The sequence below is a fragment of the Sabethes cyaneus genome, chromosome 2, assembly GCF_943734655.1.
Source record: "Sabethes cyaneus chromosome 2, idSabCyanKW18_F2, whole genome shotgun sequence".
Classification (NCBI taxonomy): domain Eukaryota; kingdom Metazoa; phylum Arthropoda; class Insecta; order Diptera; family Culicidae; genus Sabethes; species Sabethes cyaneus.
Genome location: NC_071354.1, coordinates 167795132 through 167812939, shown reverse-complemented (window position 1 = coordinate 167812939; position 17808 = coordinate 167795132). Strand labels below are relative to the sequence as shown.

At 39.0% G+C, this 17808-nt stretch overlaps 1 protein-coding gene across 1 annotated transcript in view; it reads right to left on the bottom strand.

The window, feature by feature from the left end:
- The window catches only part of LOC128733815 (putative phospholipase B-like lamina ancestor), a 42142-nt gene extending 25044 nt beyond the window's left edge, over positions 1-17098 (bottom strand). The window contains exon 1 of the mRNA XM_053827623.1: positions 16640-17098. The gene's annotated coding sequence lies outside the window, so the exon portion shown is untranslated. The remainder of the gene's footprint in view (positions 1-16639) is intronic.
- Between the last annotated feature and the right edge of the window lie 710 nt (positions 17099-17808).

Genomic DNA, 17808 nt, shown 5'->3' with positions numbered 1-17808 from the left:
AACAAAGGGAAGAAATCAGAGATCTCCACTGCTGACAGTTACCCACCATGACTTTCACCTGTCGCCAGGACAGGTTCTCGTTTACAACCCGGATGTCATTGGCTAAGCTGCGTCGTCACGAGCTTCTTTTAAGCTGTCCTTGTGGATTCCAGTCGAGTGCTTCTCTGCAGACCTCGTTCGCTCCTTACCTCAAGGTGTGTCCGATCCACTTCCACCTACGTTCACGAATTACTATGGCTATTGGTCGTTGATGACACCGACGATGGAGGTTCTCATTGGATATCCAGTTATCAGGCCACCAGGCACGAATGATATATCGCAGGCACCGGTTAATGGCAGCTTTTACGTTGTCTCCGCCGAGACGCACCACGTTTCGCAGGCATACAGCAGTACAGATTTAACGTTTGAAGCATTCCTGGTTCGTGTGGCTATATCAATTTTGGTACCACCATCGGGCGTTGTCTGGCTACCGAGATATTGAAAGGTGTCTACCTGCTCAACTTATTGTCCCGCTACTGCGAAGTAGGTGGAATTGTCAGTGTTCACTACCATAGACTTAGTTTTTGCTACATTGACTGTAAGACCTGCTGCTTTGGAGCTCTCGGAGAGGTCATCTAACTTGCTCTGCATATCGTTTCGGCGTTGTGCGAGCAAGACCATGTCGTCGGCTAGGTCGAGGTCATTTAGCTGCTCCATCGTTAGAGGATTCCAAGGCATTCCTCGATTTGAGAAGCGTTGATTAGATGCAGCCCTGTCTCACGCCAGCAGTAACCCTTATGGGGTCGGACAAAACGGCGTCGTGCAAAACCTTGCAGGAGAACGCCTCGTACTAAGCCTCGATGAGATGGACTAGCTATTTTGGAACTCCTCAACGCCTAAGTGCGCCCCAGATGTTTTCGTAGTTGAGTCGGTCGAACGCCTTTTCGAAGTCAACGAACACCAGCAGAAGAGAGTCCGGTAATTCGTTGATCTTTTATTAGCGTTTGTGCTGCGATAGTTGCAGTAGTCGTGACGATCTCCCTTTTTGTAGATGGGACAAACCAGTTCTTCCATATATTCCTTCGGTAGCTTCTCTTCCACCCAAATCTTGGAAATTACCCGGCGTACAGCCGTTGCCAGTGCTTCTCGGCTATGTTAATACAGCTCTGTCGCTAGGCGATCCTTTCCTGCGGCTTTTTTGGTCTTGGAGCAACCCAGTTTCTCGTTGGACTTCTTGAAGATCAGGTGCTGGGACATTACTTCCGTTCCAGCTCCTTCTGCAACTTTGCCATTGAGGTATTCATCGAAGAACTGCTTTCACCTGACGACCACCACGCGTTCGTTTGTGATTAGACCTGCTCCCTCTTCTTTACACATGTCAGATTTCGGGGTGTAGCTCACCTTCTTGTAAAACTCGCGCGTGTCATTTGCTCGAAACAGTTCTTCTAATTCTTCACAATCTGTCCTCCTTTTGGCACGTTGTATTTCTGAGGATTGTGGTCAACTGGTTTATTTGCTCATCGGTATTTGGTCAAGTTCTCCCTAGTGGCAATGCTCAGATAATTTTTCGAAGCAAATTCCTTGCATGTGTTGGTCATGATCTCTAATTAGCTAAGTTGCTCCATCGAACCATCCCCGATTTACAAAACCCTTGAGCAGCTATGGGTAGCATCGACTACCAAGTACCAATGCTCTCACGCTTCACCGCTTGTAGTGCGCTTTTGAACGTGTTCTTTTTCCATGGTCTGACACAAATTAACCCAGTGTTAAACAGGAGCAATGGGTTGCTAGATCTGATAGGGTAACCAACCTATTTTGGACACCTTCAGCAGCTGTACATAATTTGGACACTTCCATTTGATTTTACTGTAAGTGTCCAAATTATGTACAGCTGCTGATGGGGTCCAAAATACGTTGGTTACCCTACTTGCCAATGATTCCGCCATACAACTTAGCTCGATTACGGAAGCGCCCCAACCTATAATCACACTCGATGCCTATCACGCCTCTCTTGATGTTACATTTGATTTGCCGAACCCACTGGCGTACCACAGGGGAGCAACCTTGGACCACTGTTTGGACACACCTTGCACCATTGAAAATGCATGCTATCATCAGTGATTCCATTCCGTTTCATTCCGTAATGGTGTCAATTAACATATGCTGACTGTCAGTGTGATCCCGGCTTAACTCTTGATTCATACTCTTCCGTCACTCTCCTCTTTCCGGTAGCACCTCCCGCTCAAACACGGCAAAGGTCATATGTACTCCGTGGGCAGCGTCACAGCTTCAAGTCCGTAACGAACTACACCGATCTAATGAGAGTCTCATTGTCAGCTTCGTGCGGCGGCGTACGCTTCTTAGTCATAACGTTTTGCGAAGGGCAAAGTGCACCCGGCTTCCTGCTTGAATGCGCCACTGAAGCTCCTTTTGTAGCATTTGTAAAACTGCATCTGTCATCATGTAAGATATATTAACTTAAAATTTAATTTTCTTACGTAGAAAAACACATATTTGTAGACAAGCAATCCAAAAACCTAGAAGAAGTAATTATCACTACTTTGAACTAAACAGTTTATCCTCGCATAATTGCTGATATTGGTAAACACATCCTTAATGCTAGCCGGAAGCATCGACTGTCTGTAAGAGAACCTTCACAATAACTTAACGGTATCGTAGATTAGCATCACTGTCTCGTGTTCGCATTATTTTGCGCTAAGTTAGTAATACAAACGGTATACAGTTTCAATATCGATAAACAAACAATCGGCGGCCCAAAAATGCCTGCCAGGCCGAGCTCAATCAATTGGCGCCAATGCGGTGGTGCGTTGTAGCCACTGAACTAAGTTATAGATAGCGGAGAATACCTAGGAAGGTACATGCAACAATTAGCTACATAGACAATAATCTTTGCGCGTGGCTGCCTCCCTACGCTACGGTAACGATCACGCACCGGAGGCATGTGGCTAATTCAAACGCCGGTGGTTGGTCACACAAGCAAACCTGATTTCAAATGCGCAAGGTGCAAAGTGGCTGTCTGGCTAGTTTCTTTGGTACCCGATATCGGTGGGCGAACAGTTGTAGGTACCCGTGCGAGTATTTATTTGTCTTGCAATAACCAAACATAGAACCAACACCAGCTCAGCTGATATTGATAATGTTTATCAGCGTTCTCGCGAAATTAATTTTGCCTGCCGGGACTTGCGTCAGCTTTCCAGACTTTGATGCTGCAGGGGGTTGCGCTCAAGCTGTACATACCTTGTATGAATGTCAACATCAGCTCAGCACACTATCATTGTGCGCCTGGAAAACAGCTTTGTTGTGCTTACATAGGAGGGGCTGAGTGGAAGCTCTCGATACCGAGAAAGCCTGTTGCTATGCGACACAACTGACGGAATCGATTAAATATTGATCGTTTTTTTGCATTATTCAACAGTGTCAAGACCAATTAGCATGTTTCTAGTTCAGCAGTAAAATATCATAATTTTTCTTGTTATGGTGTTTTCAGTAGTCATTTTTACTATGAATTTTACGTTTCTGGTGAAAATGTTGCGAGTGTTAAGAGTTGACTGGTCACAAACAATACCACTGCATTAAAAGAATGAAAAACTTTTTCACGATTAAATTCCACTATAAATTTTATTCTCGACAGATACGTATTTGTAGTCTTCCTCAGTGTCTGTTTTCGAACTTCGTTCGACAGTAGCGGTCTAGCAGGATTGCGCTAATAATAAATGCATCAAACAAGGTGGTTCCTTATATGAAGGTCACGCGGGTGCTGGTGTTTACTGCCGTTGGCTGGAATTGGAGAAATCCTATTCACTGGGTAGTTACTGTCAGGGATGGTTCGATCACTTTGACTCAATTTTGATTCATTTGATAGTACCGTCTCAGTCGATTCGACAAAATTCGACAAAGTTATGTTTGGAACATTTGTAGAACTAGTTATTATCTACAATTCTGCTGAATAAAGTGTTGCTGTATCTTTTGTAGTTAAGGTGCTACAATGCTAGTACCTCATTACTGACTAAATGAACGTTCACTTAGGAATTGATGCATTATATTGCTCATTCTTTCCTGTTTCTAGGACAGATAAAATGAACCCAGCATTGCCTACCTGAAACCAACGATTTGAGCTAACCACTTGCTTTCACGTTCGTGTTGTATTCTACATTCATTCATTCTTGACAATAGTGAATGAAATCAAATGTGAATCACTCGTTCGTTCTGAACTGCCGACAATGGCAAACGAAACTACAATAAACGAAAACGTTACTCCGAAGTTTTAATTAATTTCCTTTACATTTTACAAAGCAGGCAGTTATCAGTTAAAAGAAAAAAATTGACTGACAGGTTAGACGAGCAATCATTCAGCACTGCAATCCATGAATGAATTGTTTTGAAGTGCAGAAAACTGAGAAAGATAAACACTGTCAGCAGTTCAGTAATCATGTCCTTGGGCTGACAGATAAACGAATACTACCAGTGGCAAAACTGTATGCGCTAAATACGTTTCATATTCGCCTTCATGCAGGGCTGTCAATTTTATCGAGCACTGACCTGGAGACACTCTCGGCCAGGCGAGTCAAACAACAGCGGCTATTTACCTTTGTTCTCATGACAGGAACTGTTGCATGCGAGGAGCTTCCTGGATCAGATGCGAAAAAAAATGGAAAATCCTGTAACTGAACCTTCACATATTCTTCTCGAATAATCGGTTTTGTGGATGAAAAATCTTACTCCTTCCCCCAACTGGAGAAATAATGTTATTTTAGTGCCAACATTTTAAGCAAACTGTTCAGCAACATATTTTTCATGCCCTCAATCAAAAGTAATTACCTACAAACAGAGCCGTAGCGTGACACTGTAGCTCCCTTGGCGAAAACCCGATTTAGCGCTCCCTCGTTTCTTAAATCAGTGTTCCTTTAAAGTTGTTTATTTTTGATAATATTTTAAACCACCAACCAGATTCTGAACCTGGACTGGAGATTCTGGACATTATTCATCATATTTTGGGCCAAATTTTGGAGAGTGTGTGACTTTGCCAGGTTGCGCAAGGAATATTGTTCGCAGGTATTTTCCACCGGCCACACAGACAGATATTGAACCACATTCTAAACCAACACCAGATTTTGGACCAGGAGCAAGTTCTGGACCTGGACCACATTTTGTCCATTTTTATCAGATTTCGAACCAGGTTTTAGATCAAACTTTGGACCAAACTCAGGATCTGGATCATATTTTTAAACAATCATGGTTAAACCATATTTTTATCAACTTTTGTTCCAAAGTTTTGAACAGATTCTGGAAACCAAATTTTGAATTTTTGATTAGATTTTTGACCAGATTTTGGATTAGATTGTGGACCACTTGTTTTTCAAATTTGAGCAAGTTTTGGACCACATTTTTAATCCAATTTTAGAACAGATGTAGCACCAGATTTTAAACCACAGATTGGATCAAGACTGGACTTTAGGTCTAGACCAGATTCTGGACCATATTTTTTATGAGATTTTGGTCCAGATGTTAGATCATATTTTGAACCAATTCTCAAACTGGGCCAGATTATACCATGCTGCATCAAAATCCGGACGGTACCAATATCCGGACACCTTCACTAATTTATCATTATTAAGTAATAATATATCCAATTTATGAGGTGTAGCTATGTGGTTTACTTGGCAAATATATCTAAGATCGTTTAAACATAATCGGTGGTTAAGTAGGCTGAGCGAAATAACTTAAATAAATCCAAACGTAACGTTGGTGTCAAACAGTGTTTTTTTTCTGCGAGTTTTTTAGATTACTAAGAAGTAGTGCTTTCGCGATTTAAGGTTTTGGGAACTTATTATTCAAAGAAACCTATTTTTTTTAACTTTTAAGCATCGACAAAGAAGGTAAATTTTAATCAATTGAGACGGCGTCATTCATTAATGTGTTGAAATAAGGTGTATTTTTGTAAATAATTATGCCGTCCGGATACAAAACCATGTTTTTAAATCCGGACATGTTTGACTGTTTGATGGTAGCTGCCTAATGTTGTTCTTAGAAAATGCGAAAGGACAGGTTGAATTAGAATGTGCGATACAAGAAGGAGCCTCGATCCATGGAACCGGCAAAATATTTGGAAATCCAAAATACTTTAAGGCATTTAATGTAGAAGTACTTAGGGGCCATTCAGATACCACGTGGACACAAAAATGCCAATTTTCAACACCCCCCTCCCCCTCCGTGGACAAGCGTGGACATCGACTCAACCCCCACCCCCTCCATTGTTTGTCCACGTGGACATTTTTTTTCTTATGTGAAATTCGGTGCTCAATTCTGTTTTCATTTGCGTTATTCTGTAATATAAAAAAAAATAAGAAAAAAGCTTACGTAAAAGCAAGCTAAACTAGGCATGTTATCGAGATCTAGTTCTTCTATCCATGCTGTTCTTGTCCACTGCAAATAAATGATGGATTACAGGAAAGCCTGTTCTAGCTTGATCTTCGCTTGTAGATTCATCTGCTTCAACCCCTGTTCAACCAGAGTACCTTAGCTTGGTCGCTGACTTTAACACATCACCATACCTCTCCGTTGTGGTTCGTGAAATTTTAGGAAGACGAATTATTTTTCAAATACGTTGTCAATGGATTTTCTTTGGCTTGTCCACGTGGACATTTTCTATACCCCCTCCCCCCCTTCCGTGGACAAGCGTGGACATTCACGTACCCCCCACCCCCCTCTAAGCTGTCCACGTGGTATATGGATGGCCCCTTAATCACTTTCATTCTCTGGTGAGGTAAGTGAGTCAGTGTCGCACTTGACTAGAATCGTACCGTTAATGACACAAAAGTGCAATTAAAAGTGCAAAAAATGTGCAGAGAGATGATTATTTAATACTACATGTAACAAGTGATAAGTTGTTTACTTATAGGCTTACATTTCTGAGACAAAATATGAGAAAGTTTTACCTGTCCGGAAAACGATTCAAAAGTGTCCGGATATTGATTCACTGAGATGTGAGGTGTCCGGATTTATGAACACGACAAGCCTGTTAATTTTTCTTATTTCAATGTATTTTATTGAGTTTTGATTGTAAAATTGATGTGTTATTGCAAATTTAAGCTTTATATTTGATTATAGTATAAAGCAATTACTAGAATATTGCGAAATTATTGTTTACGAAGCATATTAAAAATATGACCTGCTTAAGTGTCCGGATATTGATGCAGCATGGTAAACCTGAATTTGGACTATAGTTTTGATCAAATTTTGCACCTGGAGCAAATTTTGAGCAGCATTTTGAACCCATTATTCTAGTGTGTGAAATTTAATACGAGTTTTCAATGGAGCCCGGGTCATAATGGGTTAACCAGATTTGAAACGAGCAACCAGATTTTGGATCAGATTTTGAGCCAGATTCTGGACCTCGAGCATAATCTAAACCTAAACTGAGATTGTAGACCACTTTTTTATATCAAATTTTGTACTAGATTGTGGATCTTGTTTTGAACCACATTTCAGAATTTGGATCATATTGTGGATTAGATTTTGGACCCAGTTTCTAGACTTGGTTCAGACCACATTTTGGACCTGCATCAGAATCTGGACCACAATTTTACTAGATTTTGGACCAAATTTTGAATCAGATTCTGGAACTGGACCAGAATATAAAACAGACTTTGGGCCACATTTTTTATTAGATTTTGAACTACCAACCAAATTTTGGATTAGATTTTGAACCAGATTCTGGATCTGAACCGTATTTTAGAGCTGGATAAAATTTCGGATTAAATTTTTTGTCAAATTTTGTTCCGGATTATGGAACAAATTTTAGAACAGATTTAAACTGGATTCTGGGCCACATTTTGAACCACATTTTTATCAAATTTGTATCAGACTTTAGATAGCATTTTAGACCACATTTTTTTATCAGATTTGGTCCTGGAGCAAATTTTTGCCACATTTTTAATCGTATATTAATCCTCCAGACCACCAGATTTTGGATCCAGATTTTAGACCTGGTTCCAGAGCCGTGGCGGCTTTGGCGAAGACCCGATTTGGCACCACCTCGTTTCATAAATGCGTGCTCCTTCGAAGCTATTTTTTTAGAATTTGACTGTCAACTGTCATACATGATTAGTACTACTCCCTATGTCCAGTACTTCGCTACACTCGAGAGTACCTTACTTAGGTTCAGGCCGTTTTTGGCGCCCCCCTAGAGCTAGTGCCCTTAGCGGGGGCCAGTTTGACCAACTGCACGCTACGGCGCTGCCTACAAAGACCATCTTGCGACGGTGTTACCCAATAGAGGGTTAAGAAAAGCAATGAAACCTAATAATTGAGAACAAGCGAGTAATTATAATTTTCGATTTGAATACCTAATTTAGATTAACTGCCATTTCCCGAGGCGGAACACTTAAAAATTAGCTGACGCACTCAATAGTCTAACTCGTAGATTACTTGTACCTTCGACACAAGATGGTGGCACGTGGCGTGAATATTTATGATTAGCATTTAACGATGTTGTTTAGTTGTAAACATTCACAGGTGTACCTAATAATAATTGAACCAATCATCTAACGCGTTAGCCTTGTATAATTAAAATGTGTGGTATTTTCTAACACTTGTTAACGATCTACTTACACGTTACACGTCTCGGTTTCAAGCCACAAAGTGTGTCAAAAAACGTTAGAAATTTCAAAACTATTCGTTCCGGACTCCGTATTCGAAAAGTTCAATAATGCGGTTTTAAATCCATTGAAAAGTGGTCCAGAATGGAAACTTAAACTGTGTAGACTACAAGTGCTCTCAAAAAAAGATTAGTTTTAACAGCTACGTTTATATTTTCTTCAAAAAAAAACTAATTTAAGGCGTGACTGGAATTTTTTTATCAACGTAACATTTTTACCTTTGTTTTCTCATAAAAACTGTTTTCAGACAATATTCCAAACTTGTAAAGGCTGCATTAAAAAACTAACTGTATAAAGCTACCAAGAGTGCCAAAAAGCGCAAAAATAATTTTTAGCTGATGTCATGCCTAAAAACTCAACAAAATAGGTGCATAACCTGTTCCGGTGAAATGACGTGAGTGGTGTTCTTTACTGTTTTAATTACACTATACGTACTAATGTGATGGCAATAATATTTACAAGGTTCTAGATTTAGATAAGAAAGCTAAATCGATCGCGCGTGTGGCATTAACAGCTTTATCACGCCTCAATATGTACTATTTAAATGCACCGTGAATGGCATGTGGAATCGAATTAAAAATAGAATTTATGAAATAGAAGTTATGACACTTATTTTGGCAGTTATTTTTAATTTTTAGTTTGAACCTTGGTAAGTAATAAATTAGATGTAAATTTATTTCAGATATTATCAGCCTGCGGTTGGTTTGTTTGCTTAAAATAATTGGTCTTGAATGCAATTGAAAGCAATTGTGCATTGATTAGTTCGTAATTTAGGCAATATGAAGTGATTTTTTCAGCAAGATAATGTCAGATCAGTAGGTTTTATACGGAATACTGGAATCAATTCTGATAACCAATATGAAATTTCAATGGTTTTACAGCACCGAATGTCACAAAGTTAATGTAAGCCAAGAAAACACCCCTGAATAAATATGTGAACAACAATTGTATTACCATTTCCGTGCAAATATATATACATTTTCCCGTGAAATGACGATAATCTGAACGGTATTCTTACGCATTTGTTCACACTACATATACTAATACGATGCCAATATTATTTACAAGATTCTAGATTTAGATAAGAGAGCTAAATTGATCGCTCGTGTGGTATTAAGAGCTCTATCACGCTTCAATATAGCTCAGCAAATGTTCAGAAAATGGCATGTGGATCCGTTCGAACGGTATTAATTTGTTTAAAGATAGAACCAAAATTTGGCACCTTATTTAGTTGATCTCCTCAGGCAATTGAAATCAATATGGTAGATTGATTGGTTGCACGTTTTCAACAGGTGTCGATTCCTAATTAGACACATATCATTACATAGTCATAAACTAAATTTCAAACAAAATAAAATGACTCAAGGGAAGAAATTTTTATTTGTGTATTTTTTCTTAGGCAACCAGTCTCTCAAATCTCATGTATGATAAAACTTATTCGTTGTGTGCTGTCTGTCATGCACGTCTTTGGTTTGCAAGCTCTAACAAGATACGTAAACTTACAAATGACCTAAAATCATTTTCAAAACCCTGCAGCCATACATTTGCAATGCATTAAAGCATGTTTACAGTACAATTACGTTGAGCCGACTGACGTTGATCCGATATATCATTCCGCTTTTAGTGTACAAGTGATAATAAATTTTCATTTACTGTGCGGCGAATGAATCCCCAGAAACCGGTGTGAATCAGATGAATGACTAACAACACCGCAGCAGTTGTTTTGTGAAATGATTTGAACTTGTTTTCGTCCACCATCATCCATCAGAATCGGCGGCCATGTTATGAAGGAAAATTTCTGAATATTTACATTTTTATTAGAAGCCGTCTCTGCTCGATACACTTACAGGTTTTTTATGTATCACGCCCAGATCCAGAGGTACTCTATTCCGTATTATCTGTATGATATTATATAAGCCTACACGCCTATAAAGTTCCACGCTAGTTCCAGTTTTAGGCGCATGCATTCAAGTCTGTATACACATATTTACAAAGTGATAAGTAAGGTGTAGTCATAGAGATCATTTCATTTATTCTCAGACTCTTTTATTCCGACTCGAACAAAGTAAATTAATGTTATTTAACTATTTTAATTTGATTAATAGACCATTTGGAACGGATTAGCAAAATTTTTTATGAAATTTCTTCTACTTTGTCTACAATTTCCATTGTTTTCCATGCCTGTGCTAAACTTTACGAAGAGCTTGGATTTTACGAAGACGACAAGATTCTCATCTTTGCTCTCAAAATGTGAGGGTAAAATTGCTATTGCTCCGCGCACTATTTTCTTCGATTTACTTGAAATAATAATATGTTTTATTGAACGTTATGCATACAACCATACGATGCTCGAATGATAGCCACACGGAGGTTTTCCAGAATAGACGAAAACCATAATGAACGATAGCCATAACATTAATTAAATAATGTTAATCTTTCATCTCCCACACAAGTGGATAGCTTCTCAATTTGTTCGTAATTTATCATATGACACTGCAAATCACACTGCCGGAAGCGACTCGGTGGCTGATCAACCCGTTTGCCTAGGCTATGCGATCATACTCCTTTTAGTTTAGTTTGAACGAGTGCCAGCGCACAAGGACGATGTATACTAGGAGGTCGAGTCGGTCACAGGCCGCTAGTGTTTTACGTAAATTCTAAACCATGGATTCTATTCTTCCGCTTCAATGTTAAAGCTTTAAACGCAATACGCAACGGTGTAGGAAATAGTGAGGGCCTGCCCAATCTGCCGACAGTCTCATACAAGCAAACGTAACAGACCGCCTCTCGGAGATCGACCGTATTGTCTCGGAACCGGGTTTGACAGATACAGTCAACCAAAAAAGTATTCGGACAGCAGCGCATAAATTTTTCTTTTAGTAATTTTGCGCAGTATTTTTGCAAAGAATGGTAACACATATTTTTTAAAACAATGTTTAACTAAAGCATATTTAGATGCACAACAAAAATTCGGGGAAAAGCTTTCCGTTTTGAAGATAGAGTACATATAATTTGAATTGCCTAAAAATGCAGCCAAAAAAGTATTCGGACAGTTACCTATTAGTTGAAATAAATGTCCTTTCTCGCTTAACTACCACCTTGTAGGACCGTTTACATTCTTGATGACCTGTTTTAATCTGTTTGGGATAAAATTAACAATTTTTCAAATATCCCTCTGTCATTTCTGTCATTTCATCATTTTTTTGCAAGAGCTCGGTTTAAGTCGGTTTTGATAAGAAATCAAATGATTTCTCATTATAGAAATGAAATTATCTAAAAAGATGTTCAAAAAAGGTTCAAATCTAGACTGAATGCTGATGTTTCGATAGCGCTAGGACAACTGTATGGTGCCTACCGCTTACAATTATCGACAGTATGTTTAGATTCAACATCGCGGTACAATATGTATGTACCACAGAATTACAATTTTGCTTTAATTTCACCTAAAATTGTTCAGATAATTGAGTTTACACTTAGTTCTATCCAAAAATATATATCTTTGCTACCTCGGAGCTTTCCATGCACCCATGCACAAGCCGACAAGCTTCGTATTGCTACAAATTAAACTGTGTTGTACATTAATCGTAAATCTCGGATGACCTTTGTCACAATCTCAAGTTTTGCAAGTTGCTGGGGAGTTCATAGGTGTTTTAATATACAAATTTTCCTCACAGTAAAGCAGAAAACAACTCCCCCCATTGCTTAGCTTGATAAAATAAAGCGGATAGCATTTAAATATTCACCAACATTACAAACCATTTCGCGGAATACCATTTTGCGGAACACCAATTCTCGGTTGACCATAACGCGGAATGTAGAGTTTCGCAGAAAACCATTTCGCGAAAAACCTTACGCGGGATGTTCCATTTCACGGAAAATCTTTTCGTAGAAAGTACTATTTCGCAGGGGTGACCTAACTGAAGGAAAGTAATAGAAGTCAGTAGACCTAGGAAAATAAATAAACCTAGATAGAGGTGATCTCTACGGGGGGCTGCCCCCCGCAGTGGCCTGCGCTTCCGACGGCAGGTCACCGGTAACACTCGTGGCCTGTGGCCGTCTCGCGCTGAATTATCTAATGTTACTATTGATAGTTTTTGGGGGTCTTGTTATTGATTAATGTTTTATGAAAGAGTCTAAAATTTCTCTAGTTCGATTAGTTTTTGAGTTACGCAAAAATTTCTGTTTTATTTGTATGAGACTCCTTATCTCCCTACCACAGGGGTGAGGAGTCTCAAACCATCATTAAAAAAAATCCTGCCTCCAAAACCCCTCACATGCCAAATTTGGTTCCATTTGCTTGATTACTTCTCGAGTTATGAGGAAATTTGTATTTCATTTGTATGGGAGCCCCCCCTCCTAAACAGGGAGAGGGGTCCTAATTCATCATAGGAAAAATTCATGCCTCCAAAAATACCCACATGCCAAATATAGTTCCATTTGATCAATTAATTCGCGAGTTATGAGGAAATTTGGTTCCATTTGCTTGATTAGTTCTGAAGTTATAAGGAAATTTGTATTTCATTTGCATGGGAGCCCCTCTCCTAAAAAGGTAAGGGGTCCTAATTCATCATAGAAAAAATTCATGCCTCCAAAAACACCCACACGCCAAATATGGTTCCATTTGATTCATTGGATCTCGACTCGAGTTATGAAGAAATTTGTATTTCATTTGTATAGGAGCCCCCTCCTAAAGTGGGGAGAGGTTTCAATTCACCATGGAAAAAATTCTTGTCTCCAAAAACACCCACATGTAAAATTTTGTTTCATTTGCTTGATTAGTTTTCGAGTTATGCAGAAATTTGTGTTTCATTTGTATGGGAGCCCCCCCCCCCCCTCTTAGTGAAGGGAGGGGTCTCTAACCAGCATAAGAACCTTCCCTAGCGCCAAAAACCCCTGTATGCAAATTTTCACGCCGATCGGCTCAGTAGTTTTCGATTCTATAAGGAACATTCGGGCAGACAGACAGAAATTCATTTTTATAGGTATAGATTTAAAAAATTCAATGTAATGCTATAATAATGTAATGGAATGTAATAATTTGAATTATGTCAGATAATTATATCAGATGAGTTGCAAAATAAATTAAATAAAAATAAAAATAAAACCAACTTAGAACCTTATCGCTGTCATAAAAGAGGTTGTTTCGAAACATTTTTAGAACGAGCTAGGCACAAAGGCGAACGATACTGAAATTCTGTACGCAAATATATAAAGTACCTGAGCACCTGAGATTGTTATGGCACAATATGAATATATAAAAATTTCCTTGTAAAACCAGTAATACTGGATACTTATAGTAATGGTTCACCTTGGTAAATGATTCGAGCGCATCAAAATTAGGCACGCGAAGTCTTTGCGAAACTGGCCACTACATAGTGAGCCACCGGTAAATTCAATGCTTTGACAATTTTTACGAAGTCAGTATATTGGCACCGTACACAATTGAACGCTGTTTTTTGTATTTCTCGAAAAGTATGATTCTGTTATTATAAATATTTAGGATTCACGAGAGCTTGAAAACCAAACTCCAAATGGGTCAAATTAAAATCGCGGCCTGCGGCCGTCTTGTCCTACATCATCTAGTGTAGTTTCTGGTGGTCTTGTCTAATCTTTTATGGAAGTGTCTAAAATTTCTCGAATTCGATTAGTTTTTAAGTTACGCAAAAAATTCTGTTTCATTTGTATGAGAGTCCGCCCCCACTACCACAGGGGTGGGGGGTCAAACCATCATGAAATAAATTCATGCTTTTAAAATCCTCCACATACCGAATTTGGTGCTTGATGTGCTTGATTAGTTCTCGAATTATGAGGAAATTTGTAATTCATTTGTATGGGAGCCCCCTCCCCATTATAGGTGAGAGGGGTCATAATTCCCCTCCTGAAGAGAAGAGAGGTCTCTACTCACCATAGGAAAAAAATACCTCCAAAAACACCCACATACCAAATTTGGTTCCATTTGCTTGATTAATTCTAGAGTTATGTAGAAGTTTGTGTTTCATTTGTATGGCAGCCCCCCTGTTTGTGGGGGGAGGAGTCTAACCATCATAAGAACCTTCTCCGCCCCCAAAAACCCATGCATGCAAATTTTCACGCCAATCGGTTCAGTAGTTTTCGATTCTATAAGGAACATACGAGCAGCCAGACAGAAATCCATTTTTATAGGTATAGATTAATACTAATTCGTACAATGTTTCGTTCACGTGCCGAATTTCATCACATATTAAACCAGGTCAATGGTCAACAATCATTTTATACTAATTTATCACGGACTTTTGTTCGAACTAATACATTTATTGCACAGAAACGATAGTAACATTCCATTAAATTATTATCTGAACAGAATAACTATAGAGAGCCCAGAACTAAAAATTTTATGATAGAAAAGTAACAAAATATCAGTGAAATCGAATCCTATGTGAGGTTAAATAGAACTTGTAGAACTGTCTGCGTTGACAGGCTGTCATTGACAGTGAATATTTTTCTATCAAATTCTGCACTACGCCGCTAGGTCAACTGCGATAAAGCACAGTAATCAAACTGCACACTCAAAAATTCAGTACAACCATAAGTACGGATTGCCGTTGTATATGTCATGTCTAGCCGAAATAGATGCTAAATGTACAAGCTAAATTAAGTGCCAGCTTTCCTTTCGGATGGTACAGACAGAAAAGCCGCGCCTCACATTTGACTATGCAAATCATGTTTATTTATTTTTAATTGTATCAAGGTCACCTCTAGGTGGGTTTTATTTACAATTTTTTTTTTGTCAATGCTGATTTTTCGTGATTAACCAGAGAGAGTAAGTAGTAACATCACTATTTACGGTTTGCCATACAATTCTACAAATAATATACTTTTTAAGGATAAATTGAAGGAAATTGAATTGATACTTTTAAAAACACACCAAATTCTCAACTGAGCAATATTTTGTATACCTATAAAAAACCAGAACATAAAATTATTAGTCAAGCAACAACACTTAATGTCTGTTTTATACATTCCATTCGCTTAATCAATTGGTCAATCAAGTTTAATTTATTGGCGTCTATGTTTTATTTTGTATGCATAGCATAACAATTGATCTGACTGCTCGTTCCACGGCAATGATGCATATAAGGGCTAAACTATCATTCCTCTTTTTACTGTGAACCAATTACTTTTCAAAGTTAATTTATACGAGATCGAAATATGTGTCACCTTTGTATTTCAAATTACCGCACACATGGTCGAATGTCCTACCCGGAACTATAGATCTAAATCGAATTTTAATTTCTCCTGATATTCATGCATTTAAACGGTCTTCTTACTACGGTCGTGATACTCTTCATACAAAACTCGTTCATTTTCTACATCGTCCGATCCACGTGCTTTTGAGTTCCGCCCGAACTCATCGTACAGTGTCGTTCCGTTTTCGTCAACATACTTCGTTGCGCTTGTAAATATACATACTTATTTACTAGCAGCAAATTCATCATAAGACGTAAAATAAGGAACACCACTGTATTACCATGTGGGAAACAAGTTCACCCGAATCGTACCCTCTACGAGTCTCTTCTTCCCGGCGGCGTTTTCGTAGTGATGCGTCTGGCTGTCTGTTATCGCATCGTCTACATGCTCTCGCCTTCGTCGGGCTATCTTTTCCATCTGCTTCTGCTGTTGATCATATCCGACCGACATTCAGAAACGACCATTGCCCTCGTCACAGGTCTCAACTCAACGCAACGTAGAGGCGTAAACCAGAACTGAAACCATGCACCCATGCGTGATACATTTTGCAGGCCGAGCTCAAGCTCGAAACAAGTTTTCATCGGTTCTCGACCCTCGATGTGCTAAAAAATTATTGAATTGTGTCACTCTGCGGTAAAATGGCATTGCATACAAAGTTTTACCATGCTTAGTCAGTACTGATAGAGGTTATCGCATCGATTGTATTTTATACATAGGTATATCGTATATTCATAGAGTACACACATATCGCTTACCGTGGTTTAAACGATGATCAGCAATTGCCACCTTCGTCGCAGGTATAAGGTCGCCAGGTTATCCGTTTTTAGAATACAAGTGACGCACAAATTTTCACAAAAATGACACGAACTTGACCACTACTTTCACTGTATTTAAACACTTCGAAATAGTGCAAACAGCAAATGCCTACTTCCACGTAACTTCACAACCAACCAAATTTGTACCAAATAATACTGAACAGAAATAAGCGATGACTTTAAAACAGTAGTTTGCAGTGGAAAACACTTTAATTTTCGTCACAGTGAACGATGAAATCACTTTACACGGGATGTATTCAAATTGGTAGAGAAAACAAAAATAAAATTTTCCAATGCTAGACTCACAGACAAGCGAGCGACCGCCGCGTGGACGACTTTTTTTCTCTCAATCACTTGCGCAACGCGTAGAAACCTACGACCGTCGATGACAGAAGTTGGGAAATGAATGGCTTAGCATTACTAACGAACGAGTACGCTCCCGGCTTCGTCAGTGGCACTCACAGAGAGATCGTTTCACTGCACGTACGTGACACTTGTTGAGATTTTTTAAGGCTAAAATTCATTGTGGATTGTTGGTATTGATTGGGCCAAAAGAGAGGAAGGGGCTTAACTTATTTCATGCAGCTCAAATTCAATCGAAGGGTGCCGACGACGAGCGCTTGTGTGTGGGGCTCCTGTATGAATGGGTTTGCTTACTGTAAACCAAGCTACGCTAATGGTATGAAAACTGTCTGCAGCTATAAACAAACTAACATAGTGTTAGTTATGAATGAACGAAATCACGATCCGAATCAACTCACATTGTAAATATTTTCAACATTTATTGTATTGAATGCTTTCCAATCTTGAATGCATTTGAATATTTTTCAACTACGCAGGTCGGAGTAAATATTGGCCATCTACATTATTTAATAGCGTGATTAGATCATCTCCGTTCAATTGAGGTTGGAAAACAAAGTACAATGCACACGCTTTAAAATATATTTTTCCAACGAACCAAACCAATATCCGAGTGCTGCAGCAGATTCAACCCCGCAAAATCGGCATTATAGTTCTGCAGGAAATTTGTCACGAAGAAGAGAAAGTTTGGACCATTCGCAGCGAAAAAGCCCAGTAATACCAGAGCAGAGGCACTACCTGTAAACTGG